Raw genomic sequence first — 9727 nt, 5'->3', positions numbered from 1 at the left:
TCTCTCGATTTCTCGCGATTCTTGTAAGTTTCAACCTAAATCTTGTACTTCTATGATCTACGCACACTTCTTCATCTTTTTCACCTTTGAATCTTAACATTTAACCATGAAATCAGTGGATTTGGGATGTTCTAGGGTGATGTCATCATGAAGTTCTTATGAACTTCAAGTGTTGGCCTCATTCCACCAAGAACAACACAGATCCGAAGGATTTCCACAAGAATAAACGACATTTTCACACAGATCTACACATAATCATGAATAAAAGGATTGAAAGTTGGTTTTCCAACTTTCTTTCAACTCTTTTACACTCAAAGCACTCAAGATAGATAGAATCGGAGCTTGTATCGACCTTCTACTCATTCTTAGTGTCGTGTTGGTTCAAGATCTGGTTCTAACACAGAGATGACCGATTTCGGGTTAACCAAGAACGAACGTCACGAACCAGTAAACCGGTTAGATTTGGGTGATTCCTGTCCGATCGGGTCCCCTAGTTCGAGATGGGGTTTCTATTGTTTAGCACGTCACAACACCATCTCGATCAAAACCCCCAAAAGCCTTCAAGGTTAGTCAAGTGCCAAGGATGACTAGGTTGATTGGACGGATTGCCGTCCGATCGGACAGGCATCCGATCGAACAGGCTATTGTCCGAACGGACAGGCTGTTGTCCGATCGAACAGGCTATTGTCCGAACGGACAGGCGTCCGATCGAACAGGCTGTTGTCTGATCGGACAGGCTGACGTCCGAACGGACAGGCAAGCCATCCGGACGGGCAGGTAAGCCATCCGAATGATCGGATTGCACCTTGGGTTCCACACTTGACTTTGTCTTCAACAATTTGGAGTTTAAACATAGAACAGACTACCACCCTACCATGTGGTGTTTAGACTTCAACACTTAAACAATTTTCAACGTATTCAATACAAACGGATTGTCACCCGATCGACCAGCCACCCGATCGGATTGCCATCCGATCGGAGTGCTGTCCGAACCTTTGACACTTTACATCATTTAACGCACTATGCAACGCTTACGCAATCAATCTGTAATTAGGCTAATTTCAGACGCCCTCCCTTCAATCCAACCAAGTTGTGTTTGCTTGCTGAACACCGACTGTGAGTATACTTGAACCCTTTTTATCGCATTTTTGGGTGTAACATACGTTTCTAATACTCAAAGTTATCAAACGAATTATTCAATCAAACTGTTTATCACTTGCGAATAACTGTTATGCATATTTACACGTGATGCTAGTTACATATGTGTTAGGACTTATACTCGCGAGATCCCGCCTTAACTAGTATAATACTATAGCACCCGACAGGGTCTGGTTAGGATGTATAGCAATCGCAATCGCAGCTCGAGTGACTTAGCTGGTAGTATCAGTCTTGTATGCGTGTATGTTGAGGTATCTCGTTTATGTATTTGGTATTCGCAGCACTTTTAACTATTTACGCTACACTATCAAAACTTGTATACTCGCCAATACTTTTGTATTGACGTTGTTTTAACGTATGTTGCAGGTTTAGTCGCAGTCTACATTAAATCAAGCTAGGAAGTCTAGAAACTCACCTAAAATCTATGTTGTCGGATTTATATTGTTCGAGAGGACAAGAAATCTGTGATACCTTATGTGATAGTATGGTTTATTAGTATGGGATAATGAACGCATTAAATACTGTCGAAATATAGTTGTTATGGATTCTCTTGAACAAATCTGATTCGCCTAGTGCCGTGCCCCGATGATTCCGCCATCGGTTGGGGTGTGACAGATTGGTATAAGAGCCATAACTATAGGGAATTAGGCAAGACTCGACCTAGTCTGGGTCAATGTCTTAGAAACGACCTAGTCTATAGTCTAGGTACCAACGGGCCGACTCGTACGAACCTAGTAGGAGATTGCACGGGCCTAATTGATACTCTCAATCGAATTCGCTAAAAACTACTACTTCGTGTGAACACCGCATACTACGAACTCACACGAAGAGCCTTTCCTAAGGCTAGAATATCACTTAGCCTTTCCTAAGGCCAACACAATACACACGCTTTTGAAAATATTCGCATAACACAACCGAGTGGTCCAGTCGAGATCAGGCGTGAAAACCAAGAACTCTCGATAAGATCGCTCACTTAGCGCATTTTTCTAGCACGAGAACTTTCCGTTGAGCCAGGAGTGACATCCATAACTCAACGAAAGTCTCCATTTCAATATCTAGTGGAACTCCCGAATGTATTCGAAGAGCACAACCACAACTAGGAACGAAGTTATTAATTCAGGGGTGAAACTCGTATCTTAATAAACCGTTCCACTCTCTATAAAATGGTTTTCGAAAGCTCTCACCAAGGACTCGGCTATAACGATAACTCGAGCCACGCGATGACTAGGAAGACGAATGCCATGAACTGCATCCTAGTGGAAGAATAAGTCCTCTAGGGCAACGCGCGTGGACGAACTTGTTGGGTATAGTTGGGGTTACCTTGGGTAGTCGACGCCTAAACACCCGAGGCACTCTATCTACTTCTTTAGCATACGACCCGCCGATTTTACACTTGTTGGAACTTATTTACGCTTATGTGTTTACATTTTGAAACTTTACGCCCTATCGGTTTCTCGATTTATCGATTTTCACTCTCTGCTTTATAAACGCACAACTCGCACAACCATCGCAATCTAAAACGAAAACCGAATGTTCGCAACAAAACTAATGTCAAATTACTTGCTTACGCTCTCACTCACTCTTTCTCATCGCGTCCTCGCGTATTCTACGCCGATATGTATGTGGGTAAGTATAAACTACAACTATCTATATCTAAATACAAACAAATCATTGTGTGAGAACCTAGGAATTTCGTGTCTCCTATGTGAAGTCTATTATATTACTCGCAACAAGTTTTGATCGCGCTCAATTGCATCGCAAACTCAAAAATCATTATGATCGAATCTCACTCCAAATCTCTCTCTGTCTAGATGCCTTCCAACGACTCTACCTCGAGACGAACAACTAGGAGAAGAGCCAAACGAAGCGCCGAGAAGAGGATTGCCTCGCTTGTGACCAAGGAAGTGGCCAAGGTCATTCCTCAAATTGTCGCTCAAGTGCACTCTCTCAGCAACTCTCGAACCCGGAAGACTCTAAGAGAGAGGCGTCGCAATCTGCTTTCCTCTACAAACACTTCAAAGCCTGTGACCCAATGGAGTTCACGGGTGTAGGAGTTGTGTCCCAACTACTCCAGTGGTTCGATTCTATCGAAGTTACCCTTCGTCAGAGTGGGTGTCCCGATGGTTTTTGTACTACTTGCGCCACCGGAGTATTTGAATCGCGAGCACTCGACTGGTGGACCGCTGAACGTAACAAACGTGGGATCTCCGCGGCTTATGCTCTCTCTTGGGATGAGCTGAAAGAGCTCATGAAGAAGGAGTACTGCCCTCCCCACGAAGTCAAGAAACTAGAAGACGAATTTTGGAAAATCAAACAAGTCGAAGGTGACAATAATGGCTACACCGCAAGGTTCAAACAGCTTAGCATAATCTGCGCAAGTCAAGTCAACACTCCAGAAAAAGCCATCACGAAGTACATTCGTGGCTTGCCTGAATGTGTGGGCGATTTTGTCGAAGCTGCCAGACCTGCTACCATCGAAGAAACCTACCGCTTGGCCGCAGAAATCAACAACAAACGAGCCTTAGACGGATTCTTCCCTAAAAATCCTGTCAAACAAGCTCATCAAGCAATCATCATCAATTCTTCTGACGATTCTTCCAACGAATCCACCAACGATTCTTCTGAAGGTTCCTCCGACGAAATCTCCAGCGAATCATCAGAAGAATCCGTCGACGACACCGCATCATCTTAGGAAGCTCAGCCCAGCCGTAAACGAAAGACCATGAGCCCAGACTCTTCCACATCGGTACTATCGCAACCAGAACCTCTCCAAGCAGCTCCACTTCACTTGAAGCGCGCCTACAACGGAGCTCATCCCCTGTGTTTCACGTGTACGTATCATCACCCGCCAGAACCTAACTGTCGCTATTACACAAATTGCAACTGGTATGGTCATCTTACGCAACACTGTCGCACGGGACCGCAACCTTGAGGAATTTCAGCAACAACCGCAGTCTCTGCAGAAGTACTCCATAGCAACGTTATTTTGCTTTTAATGTTGTTGTAATAATACGACTTATCGATGTTAATCTCTTTTATGAGTGGAAGCTTAGTCTATCTCTCGACGCATGTGAACCCTATTTCTCCCTTATAGTCGCGCACAATCTATATGCTAGCACTATGTACTATATAAAGTATTTTACCCCTACTATGCGTTCTTGAGATAAGGTACGATAAACGTGCAAGAATAAAATTAATCACCGGTGCACACGGGATTATTTTGGTTAGTGCACGGGTATCGTAGTGAGTTTCAATGATGCCTCAACGTTCAGGGCATGGTTAAGCGTGGTGGATACGCCGCTGGTACTTCCTATATATAAGCGTCTTGAGCATGTCTGACAAAGTGTGGCACCTGTTCATGGAGTGGAGGCGCATGGTTGAAACATGACGGTGTTTCGCCATGCCAACCAAAGTTTTGTAAAGAAAGTGCCATGTGGAGTTGGAACGTGGACCTATTATACTATTGTGGTTATTTTCGACACGCTACACTACATCGCAAGGCGTAACAATCTCAATCGCAACTCAAGGCATGTAAACGCAAGACTCTTCGTAAGTCAACACGCTTGCAATCGCATCATCGCTGGAATCTATCTCGCAATCGATATCGTTTATTATGTGTTTCGCGCCATCGCTTATTGTGTGTTCACAATCTCAATCACTTATGATATGAATCGCTATCGCTTATGGTATTTTCGCCTAATCGCATATTTTGTGTGTATCACTCTATCGCTAACCGCTTACTGTGTATCGCATGCAGAGAATCGCGTATCGTGGATCGCTTGGCGAGTACCGCTCATCGCTCGCCGCTTTTGCTTTAACGCACTTCGCGCCTACCTCATTGCTTCGATACCCTTATCGCCTATCGCTATCGCTTATTGCTGTTCGTGATTATCTATGTTATGTTAGCAGACATGACCTCGCTTCACGAGACAAAGCTAATAGGGCTAAAACATGGTGGTGTTTTAACCGTATTAGCAGACTTTCGTGGAAAAAGGCCATGTGGGGTTAACGTTTGTGGTGTGTTCAACTCAATCGAATCGCATATCTCTATCGCTTGCAACGCATCGACTGTCGCCTATCACTCGACGGTTGTCGCTAACGCTCGTCGCTATCGCTTATCGCTTTCCGCTTGTCGCTCTTCGCTTATCGCCGCCGTCTTCGCCTATTGTTGTGTTGTGTTATCGCGTACCGCTTACCGCCTATCGCACTCGCTCGTGACGCCAAACTGAGTTCGAAAACGACTTCATCACTCAGTTCGCCTTCCAAGACTTGATCCAACCCTTTTCCCGTTTGGATCAAGTCATCGCACATCTGTCTGTACTATGTCGACACATATGACACTGCCTCACGAGACGGAAGCCATATGGCTAAAGCATGGTGGATACGCCGCTGGTACTTCCTATATATAAGTGTTTTAACCATATTGTCGAACTTTCCTGGGAAAGTGCCATGCGGGGCCGACCGTAAAAAAATTGAATTTTGGTATTATTAAAAAGCTTTGTTTACCCAAAGTTAAAGCGAGCCTTTTCTTACAAAACTTTTTCTAAAATTTGATCAAAACCTTGGTACAAAATGAGATTTTCTCGTAATGGTGGTGTGACAATCGACTCAAGTTACTGCCCCGTGACGAGAAAATTTCGTAAAACGAGTTTAAAACACCATAAAATCTTTTAGTAACGTAATAAAACCCCACTCATAGCACTGGTGTGAACATCGAAACAGTTTGATGCCGCACTGTGGGAAGATTTTTCATAAACAAGTTTCTTCAAACCGTTTCAAATTAATCAACTTTTCGAGAATTCAAAACACTTTTGGATCGCTTTTGTGTTGCCATCTTTTGTATACGAATCGTTTTAATTCGTCGCTCTCGCTTAGTCTCCGCAACACTCTCGCTCGCCGAATTTCGATCGATCGCTCGCTTATTTTGACGCTTTTAATCGCTACTCCCATTCGCATCAGCTCTCGCGACCCTTCTTGAGGATTAATTTCGGGATGAAATTTCCTAAAGCAGGGGAGACTGTAACAACCCGCATGTTTGTGCGTTGTTACTGCTCGTTATACTTGTTATGCCTAGCACCAGAGATTCGGATCATAATGTAGCTATATCGCATACATCGCTATTTCGCAGTATTTTCGCATATTACGAATACTTTATCGCTATCACATCACATTGTACTTGCTGACAACCACGAAGATGCCAAGTGAGGACCAATTCTACCCTCCTTGATAGCCGTGATGTGTCGCAGTGCAACTCAATACTCAAAAACGCACCTGCAGGCACGCGTAACCCAGTTATCGCAGGGTTTGAAATATGGATATGTATATTTGACCCAACGTGACTAATTACAATAAATACATGAAAATGAGGATGAACATGTGTACCCAAACTATCGCAACGCTTAACGATCGAAACAGAACGCCAAAACTCAGCTCACCAGAGGCGTTTGATCGAATGGCACTTCGATCGAATGGCCATCCGATCGGACAGCCCTCCGATCGGACAACCCTCCAATCGGACAGTCATCCAATCCGACACACTGCACCACTTTCTCTCCTCTTTTGCCTATAAATACCCCCACTCTCACATCATTTTCCCTGATGTGGAGCTCTAACTCGACCAGCACGCTTTGGGGCTAATTTCTCTCGATTTCTCGCGATTCTTGTAAGTTTCAACCTAAATCTTGTACTTCTATGATCTACGCACACTTCTTCATCTTTTTCACCTTTGAATCTTAACATTTAACCATGAAATCAGTGGATTTGGGGTGTTCTAGTGTGCTGTCATCATGAAGTTCTTATGAACTTCAAGTGTTGGCCTCATTCCACCAAGAACAACTCAGATCTGAAGGATTTCCACAAGAATAAATGACATTTTCACACAGATCTACACATAATCATGAATAAAAGGATTGAAAGATGGTTTTCCAACTTTCTTTCAACCCTTTTACACTCAAAGCACTCAAGATCGATAGAATCGGAACTTGTATCGACCTTCTACTCATTCTTAGTGTCGTGTTGGTTCAAGATCTGCTTCTAACACAGAGACGACCGATTTCGGGTTAACCAAGAACGACCGTCACGAACCAGTAAACCGGTCAGATTTGGGTGATTCCTATCCGATCGGGTCCCCTGGTTCGAGATGGGGTTTCTGTTGTTTAGCACGTCACAACACTGTCTCGATCAAAACCCCTAAAAGCCTTCAAGGTTAGTCAAGTGCCAAGGACGACTAGGTTGTTTGGACGGGTTGCCGTCCGATCGGACATGCATCCGATCGAACAGGCTATTGTCCGAACGGACAGGCTGTTGTCCGATCGAACAGGCTGTTGTCCGAACGGACAGGCATCTGATCGAACAGGCAAGCCATCCGGACGGGCAGGTAAGCGATCCGAACGATCGGATTGCACCTTGGGTTCCACACTTGACTTTGTTTTCAACAATTTGGATTTTAAACATAGAACAGACTACCACCCGACCATGTGGTGTTTAGACTTCAACACTTAAACAATTTTCAACGTATTCAATACAAACGGATTGTCACCCGATCGACCGGCCACCCGATCGGATTGCCATCCGATCGGAGTACTGTCCGAATCTTTGACACTTGACACCGTTTAACGCACTATGCAACGCTTACGCAATCAATCTGTAATCAGGCTAATCTCAGACGCGCTCCCTTCAATCCAACCAAGTTGTGTTTGCTTGCTGAACACCGACTGTGAGTATACTCGAACCCTTTTTATCGCATTTTTGGGTGTAACATACGTTTCTATTACTCAAAGTTATCAAACGAATTATTCAATCAAACTGTTTATCACTTGCGATTAACTGTTATGCATATTTACACGTGATACTAGTTACATATGTGTTAGGACTTATACTCGCAAGGTCCCGCCATAACTAGTATAGTACTATAGCACCCGACGGGGTCTAGTTAGGATGTATAGCAATCGCAATCGCAGCTTGAGTGACTTAGCTGGTAGTATCAGTCTTGTATGCATGTATGTTGAGGTATATCATTTATGTATTTGGTATTCGCAGCACTTTTAACTATTTACGCTACACTATCAAAACTTGTATACTCGCCAATACTTTTGTATTGACGTTGTTTTAACGTATGTTGCAGGTTTAGTCGCAGTCTACATCAAATGAAGCTAGGAAGTCTAGAAACTCACCTAAAATCTATGTTGTCGGATTTATATTGTTCGAGAGGACAAGAAATCTGTGATACCTTATGTGATTGTATGGTTTATTAGTATAGGATAATGAACGCATTAAATACTGTCGCAATATAGTTGTTATGGATTCTCTTGAACAAATCTGTTTCGCCTAGTGCCGCGCCCCGATGATTCCGCCATCGGTTGGGGTGTGACAACTAATTCAGAACGCAGAATCAATAAGAGATTGGAGAGGGGGTCTGTGGTGCTGAAGATTGTTAAAGCTTGTAGAAGACTCAGAGAGAAAGAGAAGACAGAAAGCTACGAGATTAACTGTAGTAATATCCAAGGGGGAGTCTGTGAGTGCATAATGTCTATCACTTCCGTCAATCCTGAATCGTAGCAGAAAACTGATCAAAACATTGTTTTATATTGTTATATATAGGGGAAAGTCAATTTAGTAGCAAGGTGACATTATTGTAATTAATGAGACTTTCTTTAGTGCCTTGCCTATAAATAGGAGGCCTAGATAGTTCATTTAGAACTTTTGCAACATTTGAAGCTTTGAAGCTCTAGAGAGAGAAACTAGTGTTTAAGGTGATTCATGGTTTTGTATATTGTTATATCATCAATCGAATCATCGTTTATTACGTTCTTGTGTTGATCCACACACGTACACAGATTCGACACATGATACGTGTTCTTCGCAATTGTGTCGGGCGTTCAAAATCGACCGGGAAATGAATCCACAAAACTCCCCCTCATTATGATATGTATCATTTAAGTAACATGTGTTAGTCTTCTATGAAAGTTGCTGAAAACTTTGGTAATAAGTAATTTATCGCTTGATCTCGTGCTTAATGAACATTGATGTATGATCTTCATGTGAAACTTTAACCAAAGTTGTTGATGGGTTAGTAAAATATGAACACATATGTTTTGTAGCTTAGGATATAGAGGATGTATGTTTTACCCATTACATTATGTCCTCATTGTTCACCAGTTATATCTTATCAGTAAATTTAGTGAGGAGATAATGTAATGGGTAAAACATACATTCAATATATCCTATGTTTAAAAGATATATGTTCATATTTTACTAACCCATCAACAAGTTTGGTTAGTTTTGTAAATGTAGGGATTATAACAAAACACATTCATGGATCTTATGGTATCTTCTTACAATAGGAGGCAATTAAAGTTTCACATGAAGATCATACATCAATGTTCATTAAGGATTGTACATCAAGAGATCAAGAGACAAATTACTTATTACAAAAGTTTTCAGCAATTTTCATAGAAGATTAACATATGTTATTAGGTTATCAAATTTTCTTTAAATGTTTTGGATTTTAGGGGGTAGTAAAAATTTTGAAAATACAAAAACATTTGAAAATTTGAAAAAGCAAAAAACA

The sequence above is a fragment of the Helianthus annuus genome, chromosome 1, assembly GCF_002127325.2.
Source record: "Helianthus annuus cultivar XRQ/B chromosome 1, HanXRQr2.0-SUNRISE, whole genome shotgun sequence".
Taxonomy (NCBI): Eukaryota; Viridiplantae; Streptophyta; class Magnoliopsida; order Asterales; family Asteraceae; genus Helianthus; species Helianthus annuus.
This window is presented reverse-complemented; position numbering follows the sequence as displayed.